The sequence below is a fragment of the Austrofundulus limnaeus genome, unplaced genomic scaffold, assembly GCF_001266775.1.
Source record: "Austrofundulus limnaeus strain Quisiro unplaced genomic scaffold, Austrofundulus_limnaeus-1.0 Scaffold91, whole genome shotgun sequence".
Lineage (NCBI taxonomy): Eukaryota > Metazoa > Chordata > Actinopteri > Cyprinodontiformes > Rivulidae > Austrofundulus > Austrofundulus limnaeus.
The window spans coordinates 835396-862370 of NW_013952493.1; the positions used below are offsets into that span (position 1 = coordinate 835396).

At 37.4% G+C, this 26975-nt stretch overlaps 1 protein-coding gene and 1 long non-coding RNA gene across 6 annotated transcripts in view; one reads left to right on the forward strand and one right to left on the reverse strand.

The window, feature by feature from the left end:
- The window catches only part of cadm1b (cell adhesion molecule 1b), a 327978-nt gene that overhangs the window by 124904 nt on the left and 176099 nt on the right, over window positions 1-26975 (reverse strand). The gene's annotated exons all lie outside the window — the stretch shown is intronic.
- The window catches only part of LOC106520387 (uncharacterized), a 23190-nt gene continuing 1955 nt past the window's right edge, over window positions 5741-26975 (forward strand). Inside the window, exons 1-2 of the long non-coding RNA XR_001310546.1 lie at window positions 5741-5868; window positions 10343-10435. This is a non-coding gene — a long non-coding RNA (uncharacterized LOC106520387). The remainder of the gene's footprint in view (window positions 5869-10342; window positions 10436-26975) is intronic.

Genomic DNA, 26975 nt, shown 5'->3' on the forward strand with positions numbered 1-26975 from the left:
ATATATATATACAAACTACTAGCAACCACCTTATTAACTGATGCACTGCTGGATTAGTAGATGGCCAATTCCAATGTTATTTGACAATTCATCCATGTCTAACACATGGTGTGAAAGTACATTTATATGAGTATTTACATACATATGGACATTGTGTATATAATAGTTAAATCATGTGTTATTAAGCATGCATAAACAATGATTACGTTGGTTTTGGAAGTAAATAGCCTTAATGGGTTAAGTGTGCTAAATGTGCTAATTTATGGCTTATTATCACGACTCATCCTTAATTAATGATGTTTTCAAGTTTAACTAACCATTTAGTAACCATTACATAAGGTAGTTATTATAAACTATTGTACTTTGGGTTTTTCTGAGTTTAACTCTTTAGATCACAAAGTCAGACAACATGAATGTTTAGCTACAACACTGACATCCAAAGAGCAGCACAATACATGCAGTTTCACAGAGCTGATAGTTTCATTGTTAGGATAATTTATGCAAAGCACATCATGACTATTCAATTAAAAAGCAAAGGTTTGCCAGCTAAGACCATTGATTAGCAATGAGTCAAGCAAATAATTGATTACCCCTAAATTTAAAGTAATTACCTAATCACTGTAAGTGACACCTCTAGCTGTGTAATGCTAATTCTCCTCTCAAAGTTACATATTTATCCTTTAATCAATACAATGTGCCGGTGTGTGAGAGAAGCCAGCAGCGGATCTGCAGTCTAGATGAGCTGATGCTCGACTGCGGAGCTGCAAAACAATTTAAGTAAAAAAAAAAAAGAAAATGAAAAAGAAGTTGCTTGTTTCAACGTTTCCTCAGGCTGTGTTATGCAAAACAAGCCTCTGAACCCTGTCAATACTGCCCTCTGTTTTAAACTGAAGAATTTGAGTTTGCCCAGTGTTGTCAATCCTCAGCACACACTTAAAATTTGCTCCTGTGTCAAAAACAACAAATACACACAAAAAAAGAAACAATACAAAGCTGCATAATTTCACAAAAAGACAAGGGCACAAAAGGCAGTGTTGAGCAACACAGCCAAAATGGCACTTGTGGACATTTGTGCAGCATTTTTAACCAACGGAGCAGCTTCGTTATTTCTGAAGGTTTGTTTCCAGGAGCCACAGCTCTCCCGAGGATCACATCAGTGTCAAGTCATCATGTGTGACAGCAGAACTGCTGCTGCTGAAAACAGCAAAGCACACTTCTAGTAAACACACCGAAATGGCAAGGCACCCTGCGGTTTGAGCTGAAAAATTTAGCACCTTCCGACAACCAAGTTCGACCACATCAATTATCAATTACATTTAATGAAGGCGGAGAAATTGAATTAAAACAGAGTCATGGTTGACCAGAGGATACGAAGAGATATTGTTCTTGGCAACCGCAATCTATTCATTCATCATTGACGTAAAGGTAATAGGACTTCAGAGCTGTGCTAATGACCAACGACAGCCTCTCTGTAAAATAGATGAAAGGTGTGCCATTATGGGGTGGACTCATGAGAGAAGAGGCCATGCGGCTAATGACTCATTAGAGACATCTATAGCCAGACAGGCTGAGAGCCAAAAGGCCAGGAGTCCTTTTTAAAGACTCAATACCCCAGCTGACACTAATTGTAGCAGTCAGGATAGCATGGATTTTCATTGCAGATAATAGCAGTCTGCTCCCCTGACACATCTTGGCCTGTTACCCACAACACTGGTGCTGCCCAGGTCTGCTAACACCGCTAGTTGGTGCACACTATAAAACAGCAAGTGCTTGTTATGACGGCTTTAAATTCAATACCATAAGGGCCAACCAAGAGTGAGATGCAGCGGTGAGGCTARCCTCAAAAGAAATACCAGAGAGAGTAATTTCCAACACTCGTGTTGCATCATTCAGCTCCTGCAAGCACCTGCAGTGTTGAGCAGACACATCTCTCATTTGGACAGAGGCAATGCGGGATGTTATATGGTCTAGTCATACACCCTGTCACTGTGCTAATGTGATTCAGTTCCAAAACAGTCAGAGGAAATGAGAAAAGCTGCTCTTTTCCACCCTTGCCAGGCTTAGACATGATACACACGGGGCTTTACACTGCTAGCAAGAGAGAAAARATTACAAAAATCTTTCATGATGCATTGACATAAGGGGAAGAGAGACACTAAGCGCCAACTGCAGCAGCAGGGTGATATTCTTGATGGTAGATGTAAATGTTAAGAGTGGAAACTGTGGAGGAAGGATTGGTGGCAGTTCATTAGACTTCAAAACAGAAAATGATCGACAGTGACTCTCTCCGAGGAACAAGAATTGGAGTACTGTATTTCACTGACTGTTCAACRTGTTGGTGGTCACAAAACTAACCAGACAGCATTCAAAGAAAACCGTGTAGTTTTTTTTTAAGGTCTAAGAAGAAGGCTTGGCAGAAAGCATTGGCCCTATCAGGAAAGTTACCTGTTGAATAACTTTTCAAAATGGAAGTAAAGAGTTTCAGAACAGCAGCAGCTGGGACTGTGCAGCAACGTATGTTAGTCTACTCATTTCTAACAGCGTTTCCATTAACCTCCCAAGCAGAGAGTCAGGCCTGTAGGCTATTTGAAATAAGCTTCTATGAAGAACAAATACTTTCTAATTCCTCCTATTTTGTAAGGATGCTTCTTCATATCTAGAAAAAATAACGTTTTGGGTCTTTTTTTTTTTTGATTTCCTGTTTCTTCTTGATTGAAAGTCACCAAGCCATWATATTATGGATTCCCTAATATGTTGCTCTTTACTGATAAAGCTTTTTTTTTTCAATACGTTACAAAACTATATAAAAATATAGCAATATTCAATTTTTTTCTCGCATTTTGTGCATTTATATTTAGCCTTTATTCAGTCAGACTTTCTGTCAGTGTTTTTCARGGATTAATAAAATTAAATCCAGTGAGGTTCTGTAAGCCACCCTACTAACTGATTATTTCCGCAAACAGCTGTGTTAATAAAGAGAATAAACACTCTCTTCAGCTATGCTGTTATATTGGCTAATTATTTCCAGATGCTTCCATTTTACAGCTTTATTAAATTATCACAGTGAAATATGCTCTTTCTGCTAAGAATTACACTGTGTCCAAACTTTAGACACACCTGCATGCATGAATAGGTGTGTCAAAACTATAAACCCATTGTGTACTCTATTTTCTCCCTTTTTGTTCCTATTAGTATAAAATTAGACACCCACAGTCTTTGGTGGAACTTTTTTAGCTCCAACTGCTTTTGAAAGTGTTTTATTTAATCTAAGGTTAATGGTGAAGATTAAATATTTAGAAAATGTTTCTATTAGTTTTTATAACACTGAAAAATTGACATAAATGGTTATCTGGCTGTGTTAAATCCATTCATTAGGTTCTCATCTTTTTTTTTTTCAAAAATAGATACATTCACTAAAACAAAATAAAATCTATGTACTATGAAAAGCAAAACACAAGTCACAAATGAAATGAAAGGAAGCAGAATGAAAAAAAATTCATCTGACATAATAATTATATTATTATGACACTTATGTACAAGGCTGCATTGACATATCTGTGTAGGCAAGGTTTTAATTTGAGATAATATAGAGATTATTATTAATTTTGAACAGATGGAATTGTAAATGAAAAAAACATCTTAGAAATGAAACTTATTGCTGTTCTAATTGAATTAGTTCTGTGCAGATGGGCACAGTGCTAAATTTAGCCAATACAATAAAGAAACTGTAACCTTTTGTTCTGGCTTTCATATGAAACTTTATCCATTTCTGAATGTTTGAATCTTCTTGGAAAATGAAAACCACCTGTTAGGAATGCGCAATATAAACGATATACGGTAGAAATTATATCARTTTGTCCTATGATACAGATCTGTAGTCTACCGGCCAACCRCGCAATTCTTTTTGATGACGTAACCGGCTGGAGTCAAAACAGAGGAAGCGGGAAGCAGTGTGGCTGAGAGCGCAAATGAAGAGGGGAAAAAAAACTTATCCGGACCTGGTTCAGGTGTGCGAAACTGAACGCCGAACTGTTTACATATTTACGTGACGGTGCGTCCTCCGGTCGGATGGCCACCGACCGCACTGCCTGCTGCGGGAGGAGCGCGCACCGCGGCATGTGTGAAGGGCTCGACACACGGGAGGCGACGTCGCTCGCCCTCCATTCATTTCCACGCAGCGAGGCGACTGTCAGTGCAGGTGAAGTCAGTGCTCAGGTGGGACGCACAAAAATCAGCCTGGACCTCGTTTCTCCTGCGGTGATAGCGCGACGACGCATGGCCGAATGCGCGCGCACTCTAAAGTGCGACTGTAATGATTGTCACCCCGCCGGAGCGCGCACTGATTAAACAGGTGGAGAGCAGAAAAAATAATCTGCAAGTTTCTAAAAACAACACCCAATGGATGCAGATATCTACTGCATTAAAGTTATTGTGTGTGTGTGTGTGTGTGTGTGTGTGTGTGATTTAACCAGGTAGATCTCCCTTAAATTTAGATTTTTATGGGAGACTTTAAAGTGTCCCTTAAAAAAAAGGAGATTTTAAGGTCTAAATTTTTTTTACCTGTATATATTCATTCCACTCAATTAATGTGTGATTTATTTATTTTCTATCATAAGTTTTATATTGTGATATATATCGTTACCACCACTCGTCATAATCTATATCATGATATGAATTTTTTGCCAAATCGCACATTCCTACCACCTGTATATAAAGCAGAATCCTCACATATTTGACTTCGACATTGAAAACATTTGGTTTTAGTGTGCCAACTTTGATCAGTTACATAAAATGAAATGAAATGAAATTAAATGAAATGAAATGAAATGAAATTTATTCGAACATGATACAATATAAAAATAAAATAGTGCACAGTAACAAGAAGTGCATAAAAAAGAAAAAAAGAAGAAAAAAAAGAAGAAAAAAAATACAGATTTTTGTTTCAGTTAACATATCATGCTCAAAATGGGGTAGGAAGAAGTAAGAACCTATGAACTCCTACCCCAAAAACAATCAAAATATATGCTGTCTCCTGGCTATAATGTCAGTATTTTGAATTAACATTACCTAAATGATGCAAAACTAAAACATGTTTAGTTTGATCCTAAAAGTACTGTTGTAAGTGATAGTATCTGCATTGAAGTTGACCTTTGGCTTTTGGCATACCATAATTTAGCTCAATAACRAAAGTGTTATAGCGTTTTTGTGTTTGCTAAGATTAATCAACCATCTTGAATTAGATTGATGTCAAAGGTTAATTTGCAGATGTACATCCAATGATTGCTTTCTTACAATTTCAATAAGTTCAATTTAGGTCGAACCAGTGTGGTTCATTAGATTTTCCATTCTATTTTTAGAATTCTTAGAATTATATACAGGCTCAATAAAAGACCAGAAAAAAAACTTTTTATGTGACTTTTATGCATTTTAAATAGACGCATTTGCATTTCCAATCGATTCTGCCCCTGTATAGACTTGTGCTTTTAACACTAAAGCATTACAAGCTTTGTAATCATGAAATTGGGTGAACTTTTTGTTTTGTTTTGCATTGTTTAAAGGCCTTTCAAATATGAGTTACAGCCACCTCAGTTAACCATCTCCGGGAGAGGAAACAAATCCATAACTACTGGCTTTAAAAGGCCACAGGACCAACAAACCTTTTAAAAGACCAAAAGAGGTGTAAACTGTGATACAAAGGTCAATCTAATATGGACTTCCTTAACGATTGTTTGGCTCTTTGACTAATTCCCAGAGGCAAAGAGAAAGACAGGAGGCAGGGGAGCGAATGAGGAGAGATCTACTCAGCAAGTCTGCTTCTCTCATGTCTGTCGAGAATATGCCACCGAGATCACGRGTAATTCAACCAAGGTGAGATTCTCTCCCACCTGCAAAGTGCTCTTCAACTAACCTTAAAATGACTCTTAAAGCTAATGTTCACAATTTTCATAAATATTTAAAGATCTACCACTGTAATGATAAAGGGGGTGAGGCAAGTCCAGCCTCATGCCTGCYATTACGAGGCTAATCTAACCTCCCCATGAGGATTTCTAGATTTAATTTAGGCATTTGGGGATGATGCTTGGCGGCGACAGGGTCCATCCATCTTCTCTTAACAGCCCTAATCTTTATAGAGGCTCCAGACTTCAGGTAGTGCATGTGATGGATAGCACCTCTGGCTGAGGACAGTCCATTAGTAGGAAGAGAATACCACAAAGCCAGAGCCCAGTTACACTGTCTTAAGTGCAATTCAGAGGTAGCGGCAGCTCTCTATACTGMATCACAGAAGAGAGAAAAAAGCAATGTTTTGGTGCCTATGTCCACCCTAAATTACTGTCCAGGAGTCCTTCTAGTTTTAGATCAGTGAACTCCAACCTGGCAGAAAGTTGAACTTTGGTTGCTACAGGTTGCTACAGAAGTAAAGTAACTCCTCTCAACATGAAAGTATTATTCTGAGACMGATTTAGAAGCAACTAGTGGTGGCTCTAAAGCATGCATTTTTGAAGCTTCAATCAAAAAGAAAGACAAGAAAAAAAGGATCTAAGATGCGTTCTTACATGTGGCCCCAAAACAGCAAAACAAACCTTTCAGCTCAGAGTGACTGAACTCTTGATACAGTCGATTGATTGACGTTGTGTGACAGCCCAGACGCTGTTTGATATCACTTCCAGTTAAAGTGTTTCATGAAGGCTGACAGAAAGAAGCGCTAGATTTTTGATTTCAAAAGGATGTGTAGGTGTTGCAAAAGAAGAAAGAAACGTTGCCCGGAGGCCCCAAACCTTGAATTTTTATGATATACGCTATTTTTGTCCTGCTTTAAAGGGCGCATATTAGAACAGATAAATAACCTTTTCTGTGCTTGAGAGTAAATGTTTAGATTGTTGAAGACAATATACTAACTCAAAACTTTACAAATAAATAATAATGATATTAAAAAAATAAGAAGAAAATCATTGTGATAAAGTGTTAGTGATTATTCAACCCATTCTCACTCCCAAGTCATCACATATTGACGCGTTGGCAAGGTTCCCTCTACGTCCAATTTTGAYGCGCAGGGTACCCCCGTCACGTCAGTTACTGACGAGATGGGGCGAAGTCTGTTGTCATATTTTCAGAAAGTGTATAAAATGTGCAAAAACGACCGTTCCAAAGCCTGAAATTGCCTTTGTTCACTTTAGACATCCTGTCCCTGACCGTAGTACCTAAAATTAACCATTTTTAGAAAATGTACGGAATTCACGTCAACATGTTCTAAAGCGTAAAATGACCAAATATTCACCATGGACATCCTACCCCTGATCCCAGTACCTAAATTTAACCATTAATCCTGATCCCTCATGTTAACCTCAGACCCCCGACCCAAAGACCCCTGGTGGCGAAACCCRGAAAATCCGCGGGCGTCAAGGASTGACGCGAGGGGGGTACCCTGCGCGTCAAAATAAGACGCAGAGGGAACCTTTGGAAAAGCGTCAATATGTGACGACTTGGGAGTGAGAATGTGTAGSATTATTTTAGTGTTCGGTGGAGTATATGGTGATAAATGCATGAAGGGAAATAGTACAACACAAAAATCACAAATTTTTAAGCAACTGGCTTTAAAATTACCAGACAGATGATTTGCAATTCAGCACTTTAGAAACTGATATTGTTGTGCTTTATTTTCTTTTTCACTTTTAGCACTTGAGAAACCAAATCTTAAAAACAGAAATACACACAAGTCATGTTGCTACCATGGCGCAACACAATGATGGTAAAATTACATTTAAAGCCTAAATATATCCCCCTCACCTTTGAGGTGATAGATTTTGTGTGAGGATTCCAGTTTCTTGTCTCTCCTGCCACCGACCACACCCTCTATTAAAGATCAACAGGTGCTCTCTGTCACCACCGGCTGGGRCCTCCACCTCCTTGTTTACAACTATGACAGCTGTGATTGGGTTAAACTCTTATCAGTCAACGTGTGCACGCTAAATAGCAGTCGCAGTAGAAATTCTGATAAAGAAATGACTCTACAACAGGAACACAGAGGAGTGAATTCTGGCCATCAAAACAACTTAAACTTCAAAAATGACACAAAAATGTTAAAGTGGTTCAGCGAAGCATACGCTGTGGATTTATTTTTTTTTACACCATGTCACTTTTGCATCTGACAGTGTCTGTGTTGCTACGCGTCATTGCATGCATTGTGACTGCACAGCTGATCAACTGAATCTGCCAGGTGTTGTCTGACTTGTTGGAATCAGTTTAGCAAGAATACAAAAATAAAAGACAATATGGTATGTGTATTTTCACTCACTTTTATTTTCTCAAAGTTGGTATTCTGTATAAGTAAGGAAAAACCTAAGTTAAAAAGTTGCTTTAGATTCGAGCCGGTCTGAGCTCAGTTTTTCAGGTTGAAGACACGGGGGGCATCTTTGAATAAATACTRAGTGTAGAGTTGTAAAGTAACTAAGTMCAAATACTTTGTTACTGTACTTAAGTGGAAATTTTGGTTATCTATACTTTACTTGAGTAATTATTTTTCAATGTACTTTTTACTTTTACTTGTTACATTTTTACACAATTATCTGTACTTTCTACTCACTACATTTTTTTAAAAAGGTAAGAAGTAGAAAGTCGTTACTCCTATTTTATAGCAAGTTGTTATTAGATGAAAAAATACTATCCTGATAAACTGTGTCTCCTGGATAGAGTGAATTTAATGTGGTTGGATGAGAAGTATAAATATATACTATTTTGACACCCTATTAGCTTGTACACAACACATCAGAGCTGCACGCCGTTAGAAAAAATACTTTTTGGAGGTCACCTCCCACTAAATGTCATTTTGCAAAATCTAACTGCTCACTTTTATTCAGTACTTTTACTTTTAATACTTAAGTAGATTTTGTGTCAGAAATTTACTTTTGAGACTTAAGTACAAAAAATATCAGATACTTTAAGGCTTTTACGCAAGTAATGTTTATAGAGAAGACTTTAACTTTTACCAAAGTAATTTTATGATAAGATACTTGTACTTTTACTCAAGTTTCACTTTGGGGTACTTTATACAACACTGACTGAGTGTAATCTGTGCCCATGCAACTATCCTAAAAGAAGCAAAAGAAAGTGAAGAATCAGGAACGTTTTATTTTGGCCTTTAAAAGAGAATGCATGAAAATGTGYCGAAGTCTCCCAATCCTTTGATGTTCATTCAAAATGTCACATTTCATAAAATCACAATAAGTTGTAATAAAAAGTACACATTGTGTCTACTTAACAAAAAAATAAACAGTATTGGATCATTGTTCATCTTTAAACACATTTTTTATCAATGCTAATTTATGTATAAGAATAATAGTGACCTTGAAGGGTGTTGGGTAATGTTTCAGAAAAAAGGAGAATAAACTAAAAAAAGCAAACTTTGCTAATTAATCAGTCCAAGAGAAGATGATGCGATGCACCCCCCACCCCACCCCATGATATCCAATTAGGAGTTGTGTTTATCAGTGAAGCTCTGCAGTGGAGCTTTTTACAGGTACCTACTACTGCTGCTGCCGTGACTTTTATCTGCGCTGACAGCAGGACGCCGTTTCAAAACAAAAATACRGGTAACATATAAACTAAAAGGAGAGGAAAGTGTCTCATGCGTATTTGCAAAGACTTGTTTGTCAAATCATTTTTGAGCAGGCACAAAAAAAAAAAACCACTGTTTATCACACATTCATTTTGTGTTATAGCAAGCTTCGGTGCATTTTCACTGAGTAAATAAAGGGAAGATAAAATGCAGTAATCCATCACAAATCATCTCAGGCCTCCCGTCATCGCTCTCAGCATGGTAGCCTGCCTTGGCTTTAATTAAGTTATTCTGGAACTGCAGAAATAAAAAATAAAAAGAAATAGATGGAAAAGAGAGAAGTGTGTGAAGTGTGTGGAGTTTCTATGGAGACCTGAAGCATCTGGCTTGATCCCAATAATTTGTTTTCTGCTGTCTTCATCTCTGTTTTTTTTTTTTTTCTCAAACAAGTTTCTGCACAAGAACTCTCTTCCCTAATGCGCACGTTCCCACAGTGGCTCACAACTTGTAACTTTGGTGATAATCACTGTCAGTCTTAAAACAGCACAAATCAGCATCCCACACAATATTCTTTTATCTAAAACCAAAATTTGTGTGTGTTTTTCTTAAACTAAAAAAGTTCTACTTGAAATGCTAGTAGAAAGATCCAATGCTTCCCTTTAACTTCATACAAACTGATTGAAGGTGTGACTTTGGGGTCTCGATGCGTTTCTGCAGAAAAAAAAATTATATATTATTTAAAGTTTCCTAAAGTACTTGATCTCTAAATTGAAGTTGCATGTCTTTCAGAAAATTCCTTATCTGTAAAAGAGCTGTGACTTTCAGACGGTGACAGAGGGAAGGATGTGACTTCTAAATGCCTTCATGCTGACTATTGATAAGGTCAGAAACTAAATATTTAAAGAGCACATAACATGCTTTTGGGCTTTTTCCTCTTTTCTTCTTCATGTAGTTTGGCTTTTTGCACCCAGTGTCTATAAAGTTACAAAGTGAATCTGAGAGTTAACCTGCACAGGACACAGCTCCTGAACTGTCTGAAACACCGTGTTTATATGAGGCTTTACTCCTGGTACATTCATGTGACATCATTTGTTGGTTATTGATTGATTTGGCACAATTCAAACAAAAATGAGCAGTTGCTTCTCATTGACCTCATTTGCTTTTTTTCATAGTAGATGTGACCGTTTGTCTTTTTGCATGGGAGGGATCAKAAGAGACAAAAGGTAAACTGAGGTGTTTCTAACAGAAAATGACGAGAGAGGGTGCAGCAACATGTTTATTGTTTTAAATATATAATGTGTGTGGTGGGGGAGGGGGATTTCAATGTTGAAAATAGACAAATGCCTGGTTTCAACATTATGATAGTCTAAATTTGGACAATTAAGGAGTTAGAATTTTTTTTAAACCAGTGGCTCCTTCAAAAGTGGTGACGGAGTAGGTCATTCAGGCAAATTTGGGAAGAAAAACATGGAATGACAGGAAGGTAAACATTATCTTTGAACCAACATGTCTAAACAGCATAAAGATATTTTAAATAATGCATAAAWAATGTTGAATTAAGAAAAATCAGTAACCTTTAAATGAAAAGATACTGATGTGTGAGGCTATTATTGAAGCTTCAGTTATTTAAAGTTGTTAAAAATTGTTAGAATTCTGAAACTTGTTATGTGTGAGAGAATACCCCTTTATTTTCACAGGGTTATAGGGAATTACTTGATCAAAAAACATTACCAGATATTTGAAAAAATGTGTTGCTTGTCACCTTGAGCAGGTAAACGACAAAAGAAAAAAATAATTAAAACTAGAAAAAAAAAGTGGGGTCGTGGTCAGACATGTACTTTGAGGAAAAAAGAGGCTTCTGTACAAATAAAACTAGGTTGTTAGTGGTCTGACCAACTAAGAACAGATCCTTTGTAGGTTTAGCTGGTCTCAGTTGACCGTCTCTCTTCAATTAATCCCAGACTGACTGAGTGATATTGAGATGAGGGCTCTTAGGAGGCCACACCATCTGTTGCAGGAGTCCTTGTTTTTTTTTTTTTTTTTTTTTTTTTTTTCTTCAGATGGCTGCTGTTGGTTCATTTCAACATGGGCTGTGTTTTACCGTGTTATGGTGCAAAAGCCTCACTAATGGGTGCCGCATCATTAAACATCTTAACACTTGCAACTTCAGTCCTGTTAATTTCAAACTTTCATGAATGCAAAGCAAAGGCAAAAACAAGACAAATATGGAGGTCTGAGGAAGATCAGAACCAATAGAAGTGATAAAGATGAGGAGAGAGAGCAATGCAAAAGGATGAAGCAGACAAAAACAAAAAGCAGTAAGATGTTTAAAAAGGTTAAACAGCGTGAATACATGTTTTTTAAAATGTTTTTGTCTTTTTAACCTGAGAGTTTAAATAAATGCATTGGACTAAAATCCAAGACACACACTTATAAAGAATCATTGTCTTGAGAACTTAAATTACAACAAATCAAAGTTTTTACTGGTTACATATTGAAAAAAAGCAAATACCGTGATTATTAAAAACTGCTCAAATACATTTTGTAAGGCTTTATAATTCAAAATTACTTTTGACCTAAAGTGTTAATATTTACACATGAACTATTGCTCTTACTTCACTTTTTACATTATTTCGTATATTTTCACACATTTTAGTTTCCTCTGCATTGCAAAACCCTCTGCTTTACTACATTCAGCAACTGAATGAAAACAAAAATCCCACAAAGACAGAAAAATAACCTTTGAGGTTGGCACACACAGTAAGTCAGGAAGCAGATTTAGATTGAGGGCATGCATGAAAACTTTATATTGTTGCTTGACACTTTTTTTTGTAAGAAAAATCTGTGCAACGTTTCCTCAAGTGATACGGAGTGGGCACATTGGCAGATCAGATTTTTAAAAATAAGACAAAGCAGAATGAAAGATTTCCTCTTGGGAGGAGAAACCTTGGCTCATAACTCCATCCCATTGTCTCCAAGGCCTTTATTTTCCTCTACTTCAACAGAGGGATAATCTGCTTCAAATGACACCATATTGTTGATAGCAGAGAGGCTTATTGTCCTCCTTTCATGTCCCTGATAAAAGACACAGAGAGCTACTGTTCCAGGCACCAGGATTGAGAGGTGAGTACCATTACACTTCCTCATCTCCATAAAGCCCTCCATTCATCCATTTACCTCTCAGGGCTCCAGGCTGCTGCACCAAGCGAGAGGAAGAAGCAGTCGAGTGCAGAAATCTGCATCGCTTTGCTCCGCTTCAGTATGGCGCCCAGACAGGCTGATGTGCTGACTAGTGACAGTCAGCAGATTCGCTTTGTTGTGCACTTTCATTTGGGCAACAAGGGGCTGTTTTCGCTAAGTGCAACTCACTGGGATGAAAGAATTAGAGCTGGCAAATGCAGGCAACGTTAGTTTTCCTCCATCACTTTGAAATCCCGGCAATAACCATCTGTCTAACTCGCTGCAGAGATTCGAGCCAGCAGAACCGTGGACAGRTTATTCATTTCTGCTCCGAAAGTAAACAAACCTCTCTATGAATTGTGTTTTTGCAGGACTGACCTATCATCAAAAKACTTATAATAACTGAACAATAATACAGCATAATGATTTGAGGGAAATAGTCAGCCATAATTGGGATAATTGTGATTGGGGATGTCTGACTTGGTGGAGTGTTTCGACAACATGCTGGTCAAGTTCACAAGACCTCTGAGAAAGTAAAAAATAAYATGCATGTCATGATAGTTTAGATYTTTTGAAGTAGAAGGGTTATGGACAGTTAATAACTTAGCTGTTGCAGCTAGGTTATTTTATTACCCCAGTATGAAAAAGAAAAAAAAACTGTTTAGTTCTTACTGTTGATGAGGTAATGGCTAATCTGAGGGGAGCCAAGACCAAAGAGGATTCCTGCTGGTGGAGACATTTCAGGCTTTAAAATTCTTCTTTTTCATATTTAAATCATTCAGTGTAACTTAAATGCTTGGTCTGAATCCCTCCTTATTGTAACTCCACAAGCCCTTCCGGATTGGTCCATTCTAGCTTGATAGAGGGGTTTATGACTATATAGCAGCACAGATTCTTTTAAAGATGTCAGCAAGGGATGACTTGTTCATCCATCCTTACATGTTGGAGCCAGAGTCTGACCCAGAGCCAGAGGAGAATGAAGACAACACAACATTTCTAGTTGGTAAGACCTTATTTTGCAGTTCTGTTGCAAATTCTATGTCGTAATAGTTTAGGAAATGTCATAGAAAATAGAGAAAACTGAAAAGGTTGAAAAATTTTACCCAGACAGAATCCATGAAGCACTTGGAGAAACTAAATTAAAATTTTCAGCACTCCTAGAGACACAACAAAATGCATTTAATGGCTAAAAAATTGGATTTTGCATGATATGTCCCCTTTAAAGCAACTTCATTCTAAAAAACTTTCAAAGTGGTTCCTGTGAAAGCGATTTTTTAAGTCAATACATGTGCACTCATCTGTGTTGTTTATTTGGACAAGTGTCTGCTTAATTAAGGAGCCCTCTTTTTTCAAAGCTGATTAGTCTTTAAAGTCTTTAACAGGAATACGTTCTGTCCAGCGGAGAGGCAGGCTGCAGCCTGGCTCGTTGACTGCTGTTTCACTTGTTGCTGGTCCCACACAACAACTCTCCACTCACTCCCTGCTTGTCAGACTAGCAGTTAGCCTGTCAGTCAGGTGTTTTTTCTAAACTAGAGCCACTCAAAAAGCTATCAACAACAGGTGACATTGATTGTTAATAACCTTTCCACAGAACCCCACTTCAGTAGATCTGAATTATCCCTTTAAGGAGGGATGGACTGTTTTTTTTTTTTAACGTAAAGCCTGGATGGAAAACCGAAAAACCGCCCAGTGCCTCAGTTGTGCATCACAGTCAGGTGGTTCAGCAGTCGCACGAAAGGCTGGCGTCTGAAACCTGACAGTCCTTCAATTCACACATCAACTGACCTGGCTGTGTCCACCTCTACCCAATCTCACCCCAACCCCCCCACACACACACACACACTCCCACCCCAAAACCATACACACACAGAAATGTGTGTGTACAAAACAGCCCTCGAGCAACATAATGGATGGCAAAAGCTTTTGTGAGCTCTGAAGTGAAAGGTTTACTGACCCTCACTTGGCCATCGTCATTAAAGCCCCTCGCAGTGCGAAAACAGCTACAGGTCAGCAGAGTAGAGCTAACCACTCTCCCACATGTGTGATCTATACTGCTAAACGCACGCACGCATGCGCACTCACATTTGTTTATCAAGAAACAACGATCAGGCATGCACACACACACCGTCACAGTCTATTCTCACTCTATAAAGGTCACATTCACAGGTGCAAGCATTGCCTAATTGCACTTTTCATACTATCTCGAGCTTCTGAATAAAAACTGCAAAGGCACAGCTGAAGACGAAAAAAAACAGCAATGAAAGCTTAGTGTATTATGTTCCTCCTCAAATATATTTGCTGGAATCATTGACATTCAAATTACACATTATATTTTCCAGCTGATATACTTTAAACAAGATAATCATCAGCAGAGGGAAGTGGGGTAGAAATTTCATTGAGCAAACAGTGATTGTTTTATTCATAATCCAGGGGACGGGAACATGGAGAATATGAGATGAGATGATTCAGGGTCAGGAAAACTTAAAGTCATCTGAGACACAAAGCGAAACGCTGTCCTGTAATCAATGAGACCAACTAAGAGAGCAGGTTTGAAAGTGGACCAGGAAAACATGTTGGTATTATTTTTATCATTTTCCCATATTTCCATAATTTGACAACAACCTTTTTTCTGGAGACGATGCGTTTCACACCATTCATGTGTAAATGAATGATAACACATTTTGCGAAAATCTGTCTCTGCGTGAGTTCTTTAGCACTTGATAGCATACTGTATATACTGTTTTTTTCACATGCAAAAAGCTGTTTTGGTTCCTGTTAGCGTGACTCATTGAAGCACCCTGTAGTTTGAGAAATTATTTATACGTTTATGGAAGGCTTGTGCTGTGTCTATCTGGAATCAAATTTTTTTGAAAATGCCAAAAAAATACTTTAATATTTGCGTTATTGTCAGATATGTGCCTACTTTAGAGTGGTATTTATTGATTGATTCTCCAGCACACATGTTGATATATACAGCGGGTAAAATAAATATTGAACACGTCAACATTTTTCTAGGTAAATATATTACTAGAGGTGCTAATGACATGAAATTTTCACCAGATGTTGGTAACAACCCAAGTGATCCATACATACAAAGAAATCAAACCATAAATGTCCAGAAATGAAGTTATTTGTAATAATGTGGAATGGCACAGGGAAAAAAAGTATTGAAAACATGAAGAAAGGGAGGTGTAAAAAAGGCATGGAAAGCCAAGACACCAGCTGAACTCTCTCAGTAATTAGAAAGCAAGCCTGCCCCTTGTCAGTGCAAGTTAATATCAGCTGGTTCAGTCCCAAATGATGACCAGGTATCACACAAGAACCATCTGATGATGGGTAAAAGTAAAGAGCTCTCTCAAGACCTTCACAACCTTATTGTTGCAAAGCATAATGATGGCATCGGTTACAGAAGAATGTCTAAACTTCTGAAGGTTCCAGTGAGCACTGTTGGGGCCATAATTCAGAAGTGGAAAGAACATTATTTCACCATAAACCGACCACGACCAGGTGCTCCTCACAAGATTTCTGACAGAGGAGTGAAAAGAATTATCAGAAGAGTTGTCCAAGAGCCAAGGACCACTTGTGGAGAGCTTCAGAAAGACCTGGAATTAGCAGGTACGTTTGTTTCAAAGAAAACAATAAGTAATGCACTGAACCACCATGGCCTGTATGCACGCTCACCACGCAAGACTCCACTGCTGAAGAAACAGCATGTTGAAGCTCCTTTAAAGTTTGCTGCACAACATTTAAACAAGCCTGTGTAATACTGGGAGAATATAGTCTGGTCAGATGAGACCAACATTGAACTGTTTGGATGCCAGAATGCACATCATGTTTGGAGGTCAAATGGCACTGCACATCAGCCCAAAAACACCATACCAACAGTGAAGTTTGGAGGTGGGAACATCATGGTGTGGGGCTGTTTTTCAGCATATGGTACTGGAAAACATCAAATAATTGAAGGAAGGATGAGTGGAAAAATGTACAGAGACATTCTTGATAAAAATCTGCTTCCATCTACCAGGATGATGAAGATGAAACGTGGCTGGACATTTCAGCAAGACAATGAGCCCAAACACAAAGCCAAGGAAACTCTCGGTTTCAGGGAAAGAAACTAAAGCTGCTGGAATGGCCCAGCCAATCACCTGACCTGAATCCAACAGAAAATCTATGGAAAGAACTAAAGATCAGAGTTCATAGAAGAGGTCCACGAAACCTTCAAGATTTGAAGACTGTTTGTKGACGAATGGGCCAAAATCACACCTGAGCAATGCATGCCACTAGTTTCTCCATACAGGAGGCGTCTTGAAGCTGTCATTGCCAACAAAGGCTTTTGTACAAAGTATTAGATAAATTTCAGTAAGCGTGTTCAATACTTTTCCCCTGTGCCATTCCACATTATTACAAATAACTTCATTTCTGAACATTTATGGTTTGTTTTCTTTGTATGTATGGATCACTTGGGTTGTTAGACATCTGGTGAAAATTTCATGTCATTAGCACCTCTAGTAATATATTTACTGAGTAAAATGGTGACGTGTTCAATACTTATTTTACCCGCTGTATATATAGATAGATATAAACATCGATATATAAAAGTTGATATATTTTGCAGCATTTTAACCATTTTTTAAATTTTGTATTTGAGGTGTGTTTTTTTTCTCCTCGGGTTTTGAATAATTAAAGCATTTTTGTGAAATGATGATAAACATTAAATGTTATGTGGTTCTCAACTACAACAACTCCAAATTTTAGAAAGAAAATTAAACCTGTGAAACTGACTGACTGGCGGTCATGTTTGTGTTTTCTAAGGTCAGGTGGTTGTAGCAGATATTTTTTTAGAATTTGCCCTCCAAAAAATAAGCTGTTGTAAAGGTGCATCTAAAAATATTACCTAAAAATTTCATTAGCATAGCAGAGGTTCTTGGGATATTTTGATAGCAGACAAAGTTGACTCCAAATGATTTTTTAAGATGTTGTACAATCTGTTTGTTCATTTTGGTAAAAGACACAGACACACTCACACATACCAACAAAGGCAAAAATATTATTGCTCACTGCTAAAAGGCCAAAAACAGTGTGTGTATGGGTACATTTTTGCTTTAAACATGGGAATCATTGTCAAGAAAAAGGCAACCTCCTGGGGACCGAATGTAGGGACCAATTCCCGGTTGGGGGGTTCGGTTTAGGACCAAAGTGTGAATTGAGTTTAGGTTAATTTTAGCGTCAGGTAGATACCTGTCTGGTTATTTTGAGGGTAAATGGTCAGGGTTAGGTTATAAAATCACCAGAAAAATGAATGGAAGTCAATCCATGGTCCCCACGGGAATATAAAAACAAACCAGAAGGAGAGCGAGAGAGCCAGCAGGAAGAATACCAGGTCCCTTGAACGTGTGCATTAATAAACATTACTGACCCACTCCTCAACAACCACACAGCCTGGTGTTCCCATCATCACACTATATTTTATCACTCTGCATTTGTAGATGCTAAAAATATGCAGTAAATCCAATTGATATAGACCTCATGGCTACCTTTACAATGGACCGTTTTCACGGCCGTCATTTGGACTTGTCACAGCACCAAATCACAAGCAGAATAAATAAATGATGATTCAGTTCCATTAAGTGTCACAGTGAGCCATGACAGTGATGGTGTGTTACTTCTTGTTCCTGCTGGCTGTCTTGAACACAGATTTGAGGCAGAGAACACTCTACACTCTTCCTTCTGTCATAGGAAGCGAAAATGAAATTTGAAAATTACACAGATTTTTATTTAGGTTTTTTAGTTTTTGACAGCACAAAATGATTCTAACACTTTCTGAAGAAATGAGCTTGTAAATGTGAAAAAGGAAAAAAAATATGTTCATAAAAAGCTGTTATTTTACAATATAAAAATCCTCTGACAGAAAGGCAAAAATTTTACAAATACTGTGATTTTTCACATTGAGAGCTGTCTTTGATTTGTGTTATGCATAGAGATATAACTAACAGACACAATTCAGCGTAGGTGTATTTCTGATTCTTTGTATTTTGATTGCTCTGGAAAATGTCACAGATTATTATTACTTTTCTAAATCAGTATAAACACATTAACTTAAAGACACTGACTGTTAACTATGAAGTTATAATTTAAATTATCCTTAACTTTATAAAAAGCTGCAGTATGAAAAAGTTAATAATAATAATAATAATAATAATAATAATAATAATAATAATAATAATGAATTTAATTTGTAAAAGTTTTAATTAGCAAAAATCTCAAAGTGCTAGAGTTTACTCCAGTCGTTTTCCAGATATCTTGATATGCTATTCTAAAATGTGGGTATGCATTCAATATAAATACAACACTCAGAGCTGAAGCCACCAAATGCAACGTGCAAGCTTGTGTGATGGGACTGGCATATACTGAGCTGGAAATTAAACAAGTGTAGAAAGTTGGAGAAATGTTTAGAAATACATTAAATCTGCTGCTAAATGCACAAGGAAAGGGAAAAATTATGAAAAAAAAAAAGACAAAATTAGATCTTGGTGATCAAGCAGGGCAGTGGAGCACCATAAACACATAACCCAGCATGCAAATATGCATAATTTATTGCAAAACTTTTGCTAGACTGGTAAAGTTACCAATTTAAGCCAAACCAGTCCCTAAAAATGTCAGATTACTGGGTCCCAAATGGCTCATCTAATGCCGGGCTATTTTTAGGCCCACACACGTTAATTATAATATTTAATCATCAATATGAGAACAAAATTAAAACAGATTTTTTTTTTTCAAATTTCAATATTTTTGGAGCGTTTTTTATAATTTGACATTGTGAACCTTTAAATCATGAAGAATGTCCAAGTAAAGATTCTTCATTAAACATAAAAAATAAAAAATAAAACAATGACCTTGAGGACATCAAATTTTAAAAGACAACATTATGATTATATTTTTCTGTCTTCTGAATTCTGAACCGCACTGATTATGAGACGAATCAAAACATTTTAATTACTCCTCACAATCTTTGGACCGAGCAATTAAATAATTAATCAGAAGAATTCTTGCGAGATCGTGTGGAAAATGACTGCAATCAACCTCTGAGGGCCTGTTGAGGAAAAAGCAGCAGGTTGGAAGTTTAATACCTGCAGTGGAGACGTTTACTGCCCCCAGAAGAATATTTTGTCTGATGAAAAGCCAGGGGGAAACACTTTAACGCCCATTTAAACGTACACTCTGTGAGCTTTAAACAACACATTTATAACCTCATCTGTCTGAAACATCCATACTGCTCAACCCCAAGCTGTTGGACACAAACATATGCTCACGCTTCTGTGCCATTCCCATGACAACTATGGTTGTTGTTATGACAACAAATAATTATTCGATCCACACTTGAATCAGATATGGTCTTGTTTAAATCATGATGTTGAACAAAATAAAGGAAAACTGCAGTTAAATGGGAAACATCACTGAGGATTAGACTTGAGAGAGAGAGAGAAAAAAAAACCTTAAAAATAACAGCAAACAGCCTCTTTATAGGAAACCCTGAAATGGCTTTAAGTGGAATATTTGAAATGAAAGCCGTTGCTCAGCGGGATGCTCAGCGGGACGCCGAGCGTGATGGGTGAGCTGTGACGTGAGACTAAATTGATCTTTAGTTCTTCCAAGAATTAAAGGTGTCAAAGCGGCGCCTGTTTAAATGTCTGACAGCTGTCGCTAAAAGTCGGAAGAGAAAGCTTTGAATGAAACTTTGTGTTGCTTTTCCTTATCAATAAAACTGACACTGTGGGATTTCTGAGGCGCGGAACGAAAAACGTAAAGCAAAACAGAGATGTTCAAGTTGGAAAACAAGCAAAAAGGAACTTTAAAAAACTTAAAGACTTTTTTTTCACAAACATTTTTTTGCATCAAACAACAGGAAGTTGTTTTTTTATGTAGAAGGTACAAACAAGCTTCAAATGGTTAAATATTCACACACACACACACACACACACACGCACGCACGCACGCACGCATGCACACACACACACACAGGCTAAAATTCACTACTTTTTATGTTTATTTTAGCTTATTTTGATGATTTTTTGACTGAAACACAAAATTGTCTACAGCTCTTTTTACAGATATTGACCCAGAATGTGGTGTGGTAGCGGCTGAGGCTGATCCCTGACCTACACTCTGTGTGCTAACCTCATATGATCTGTGTTTAAAACTTTGCCAGTGTCTCGTGAACCAGTGAATTGATATAAATAAAACTTAGAAAACACAAAAAATTGTATAACTCGGTCAATTTTACAAACACTGATCAAAAAATGGTGTTTGTAGATGAAACATTTGAATATTTTTGTTTGAAATTGTTGCTTTTCGTTCCAGAGAAGCCATGCTTTTAATTTATAATTTAATAACCCTTACATTGTGCATTGTCTTTACTGTGTTTAACTACACATGCTTTAAGCATGGCTGCGTATACTGCTAATTGTCAGAAAGCTAACAAATAGGTGCTGATACTTGTCAGGTGTAATGTTTACCCTTTTTACATCTATTAGCTCACTAATATGAGCTAATTAGCAGCGGATCCAGCTAACAGAGTCAACTCTGTAGCCTTGCTGTTTACGTTTGTCAAAAATGCTCTTTTTTGGTAGCAAATGGAGATTGAAGAATGTGTGGTGCAGAGAAAATGACCTACACTAAGCTTTTTAAACTGGTGGAACATTRCACCTCAGCAGGACTGATGTCCCTTCATTAGTGTCTGTTTRCTTATAATTTGCTGTAATTAGGTTGCTTTTTTAAAGAGAAATAAGTTTTTTTGCCTGCCAAATTCATAGAGGTGAACTCTTCTAATCAGGCCTGTTGAAAACCTCCTACTCATTAATGTTAACAAGTCTGTGACTTGGATCACACCACGAAGCAGATGTCAGAAACKTATTTTTGTCTTTGCAAAATTGGACGATTTAAAATATCAGTTAAAACCTTTTTTTTTTACTTTTTTATTTAAAAGCTTTTCAGCTCAATTAATAGCAATATCAAAGGACTACTGATGAAGGGACAGCACGTAAATGCTAAACAGGTTCTGAACATTTCAGTATCAGCAGAAAAAACTGCTTTCAACGAGGGAACAAGTCATTAAATTCAACTTACTTCAATAAAATCATAGGGGTAAAGAGAAAAGTCACTCTCCCTGGCTGTSAAGTACAAAATATCTTGTCATCACTGACCATCCGAAACTGTTTAATTAAAGGAGGTACACTCGGTAACAGTCAGCAGAGAGCAAACCAAACGGCCCCTCCGGCAGAGCGGCCTCCATTTTGTACAAAAAAAGTTTCCCACCTGGACGCAGCTCTGAATCTCAACAAGCGCAGCATCAAAGCAAAAATAAAACAGACTTGTAAATCATAGCCACAGAAGTTCCTCATGAAGTACCAACATTTCCTTAGAAGGCGGCTCCATTCATTTCTCCGCCATGCATATTTAACAGGAGCTCCCACTTGGGGGAAGAAAAAAAAAAACAGGCCACTTCACGAAGCTTGCTCCAGGAATTCATCAGCTGTCAGAGAGGATGACAGCCAAATATTTCTGTGTCAGAAACGCATATGGAAAAAAAAAGAGGATGGTGTAAGAAAAAAACAACAACATAGTAATGATTAACTGTTCAAGGCATGATGGATGAATAAAAGCTGATCTTAAACAGGAAATCAGTCATTTTACGCAATCATTCAGATTTTGCTGCTGCTGATTGCATACAGTTGATATTAGACAAACAAGCAGCCTCCTCACCATCAGGCTCCAAACCCAATTTTTYTCTCTTTGCGGCGTTAAAATTTGTCACCACTGTCTTCGCTGCCTAGATGTTAAGATTAAAGTCAACATGAAAGAAAACACCACGCTGTTTCGTTCGGTATTACCCGATTTTTTTTTTTACGTTTGCGTCGGAATTCTTGGAATTTAACTCTAAACCAATAAAGCTCCTAATCAGGAAAGATGCGGGAATACGCAGACCAACTTTCATGCTTCGTTTGTACCAACTTCGACATTTCAGGAAAGGGTGCAAAACAATAACAAAAAAGGGSGAAAAAAAAGAATATTTGGCAGACTAGCATGAAAGCGCGGGTTCAAAGGAATATGGACTTGCGGAGTGTTGCATCATGTGGTGGTAGGGGTTGTGGGGGGAGGGGGGGCACAGCTCCAAGTCATTTGCAACTGAGCTCATCCAAGACAAACCTGAAACTGAGGACGTGCAAGAAAACAATTCACAGATCTTGTTATTCTCTATCATCTCATATAAACAGGTAAAAAAAAAGAAAAAGCAACAACGCTCCTGTGTGATATTTATGAGACACAAAGAAGAAGCAGACAAATCTAATTTATCTCAGGGTCACGTTCATCAACTTCCAGTGCCGGCACAATCGGGAGCAGTGAACGCTTTGTTTCCCTTAAAGTAGAAGCAAAATACGTAAAAAACAAAACAAAACAAAAAAAAAATTTCCATAACCGCCGGAGAACGATTCAGGAGATTTACGTGGCTGCAACATAAAGGTCTAATTTGGCCTGTTTCTCTAAGCAGGAGCTGCATGAACACACCCACCGATTGCCACACGACCTCTGCAAAGAACTAAAACACAGGGTGTTTTCCCTCAGCACAACCATAATGATACATTGCTATTTATGTTCCGGCAGCTGGTGGGTGGCTGTGCAGAAAAGTCACTCAATCTGCCTCCTTTATTTGGCCCCCCTGAATCTTCAGAGGCGCCACAAAGTTCAGCTAGATGCAAATGCCTCCGTTACTTAAGATGTAAATTCCTTTCGCGAGTTGACTGATGGCTCAAAGTGGTTTTATGCTGCGAATACAAAAAATCTTCATTGTGCAAATGACTTGTCTGTGTGTAGACGAGCTGGCAAAGTTCAGCTCCAGCTTGATGTTGCTCATTCAGTGCAGCAGCTGCTTGATGAACTTTATGAGAAGGGTAGCATTAAATGCAGAGGAAAGAGCATATGATTAAGTTCTACCAAGTTTACATTYAATTTTTCTTAAAGCAAAACACCAAACAGCAGGTTTCACTTTGTTGTGTTAAGATATAGTTAGAATGGCAGCACTACAGGCTAAAAACAGTAAACTGTTTTATTTATTTGATTGTTTATTAAATTTTTTGTTTAACATACAAACACTTATCAATATTTTCCTTTTTTTGTTTCAAAATTTTTAAACTTTATTAAACTTTTACAGCATAATACAAATATTTTGAATTTGTTTATTTAAAAACAAGAATAATTATCATCTTACCTGTTGTAGGTAACACTTTGCATAACCCCATAATCGAGAAAAAAAGGGTTTAATTTGGACGGGATGGACAAGCTAACGGCTAATCTGAGCAAGGGCAGGACTAAAATAAATTGTTGCCATCTTAAAGTAGCTATAATTCAAAAATAATAGAGCAGTTTAAAAACTTTATTATTACTATTGGTTATAGATCCCTTCCAAAAAAAAAAAAGAATTAAAAATGATCAATAATTTCAAAAATGTAAAATGGTAATTTTGGATCTTTTGTTCAGTGAGGATAAGGTGTTTCCACACATTTTGTGATCTTTTATAGGGGTGGGGGGCAGGGGGATATTAGGCAAAATCAACTTTTTTTTTTATTTGTATCATGTTATGCTATTCTCTCATCAAAAACATCCCCAGAGTGTTGCTTTGACTCATTCATGCATGGATGAGCAATCCTTGAATCTCCTGTGGTAGACCGGTTGAGAGCTGCCGAAACACTTGCTGGTACAAAGCCCCGCCCATTTGTTCAAAGCTCCTCCCTGTAGCTCAGTCTGCAGCCGAGCCCCCGCCCAATTGAGCGCCCATCCCCCAAAGCATTTTTGCGAAGACATGCTGAAAGGGGAGTGTCTGAAATGGTAGGAGGTTTTTAAAGAGACCGAGGCCAATTTCAAGGAGTTTAGAAAGACTATCATGAAAAGCTCAATTTCATTTTGATATGTTCATTTTTATAACAACTAAAAGTAACAGAGTTGAACTATGTCCCTGGAAAATACTTACTCCCACCCTCACCCCCACAATATAAAACGTGTCAGTGTCTGAATACTGTAGTGTCAAATTGTTCTCCTTAATATCTTGTTTTTTTTTCTTTTTGTGTGTTTGTTTCAATGGCAGTGCCAAGGAGTCTAGACAGCACAGCACAGGAGGCACAMTTGATTAAAAGTTAGATATGCTTTCTTTAGGCAGTAAACACTGCATGCAATCAAAGGTGAAATTAGCACTTTTTGGGTTATTAAATCCTAGGGAGGCAGTCGTTTCATTATTCCTTTCCTTCACTTCTTCCCTCTGTCACACCTCAAACTACAAATTAATTGGGTTTAAATGCAAAAACGGTTGCACCTCTCTCCTATTTTTTTTTCTTCAAAAGGGCGAAGAGAAAAAATCATGCTCTTGGGAAGTCTAAATAATCACTTAAATTCCAGTTATTTTATTACGGAATAAAAACGTAAATGCAGTGACGCCTGCTAAGCTCCACAAGAACATGTGTGGGATTTATTTTCTTCTAAGACAAACGGGGGAAAAAAGCAACCTTTGTACTGATTGTTAATTGTGAAATGTATTTATAGCATGTCAACATCTAGTCAAACTCCCCTGGTGTGAGTGAATATTTTATAGGTTTATAATTATAAATATCAGGTAACATGTTTGCATGGAGGCAGTTCAGAAGTCATTGCTCTGTTCTAAAGGCAGGAAAAATAACAGCAACATTGTTATGAATTTAATGATATTTTCTGTTTCTTACAGCAAAACAATTTACATATTTACCATGGTGGTATGATTATATTTACATTATAATATAATAAATATACTGAACCTGTGACCTGAATAAATAATTTAAATTGAAGACTTAGCCTTTTTTATTATTAAAGAATGCGTATCGGTTGCGGCCTTGTACGTTATATATATTTTGGTCAACCCTTTTTAATGACTTGATGTGCGATCTTGTGCAAATGAAACCAAATTTGGGCCTAATATCTGTAAAAAATCACTGCTTCGCATTATTATTTGCATTGTCTAATGTTGACTTACTCTGGCACCCATCTTGATCTGGTATAACTCCAAAAGTTGATCAGTTTTAGATTCTGATTCAGCGATGGATTCCTGAAAATTTAATCAAAATCTGCCTCCTGGTTCAAGAGATATTCTGCTAACGAACAAACAGGATTGATGTCAAAAATCAAAGGCAAAGTTTAAAGGAAAATTTCACATTTACACAATATATCAGGGATTATCTGCAACTGATACCACACTCAATTTGAGCTCAGTATCTGTGACATTGGCTGAGTTACATGCCGTTTTGTGTTGGCTAATATCAGTCTGCTGTGGCGGCCATCTTTAATTGGGTTGCATTTGACCAGTGAGTGCAAGAAAGCTCCAGTAGTCGGCTGAAGAAACAGTTTGGTTGGAGATTTCATCATACAAACACCACGCAGGCAGCAAGATAAGCCTCTGTTAAACATTATCAAGGTAAACAGCTTCTCTGAGTTCAATATTGATTTTCAGCGTTCCACAGTCCTCCAAATAWACTCAACTGGGTTTCATGAGCTCCTCACTTAAAACGCGTTTGACAGATCTTCTAGGCTATTAGAGAAGTTAAAAACAATGGTTGGGCGACTAAAAATAAAGAAACTGAATTTAAAATCCTTTTCTTTATTCTCAGCAAATTAGTCATTGAAGAAATGCAAATGGGTAACATTAATTAACTGAAGCTGCTCTGCTCAAAGTCTGAACCACCTGGATGTCAAACCAGGAGCACAGCTGGCCTTCGTGCACTCAGCGACAAGTGGACACGTGTGCATGTGTGTCTGTGTGTGTGCGTTTCAGTTGTTGGTGTTTTGTCAGGTTTGGTGAATGAGCACCGTGTGTCGTGGGGATTTAGACTGAACATTTGTTTTGCTGGCCATTTGATAAATTTATTAATTAAATAATTGCATTCAAAAGTTGTACTTGTGTGCACAAAACTAAYGAGTAAAATAAGACATATGTGACAGGATTTACATTTTATGTTTCACCAGAACAGGAARCGTTGTTGGAGGTACACATGGAAAAACACCTGCTTGTGTTTTGTTTTTATTTTGTGTAATTTCTCCATGTATTGCCTGAAATATTCAACTGTTTGACTTCTTGTCCCAGAAAATTATTTTGTGTTTTGATTGTCCTCTTTACCATTATGGAGGACCAAACCTATCATTATTGGAAATAAATGTATAAATATATAAC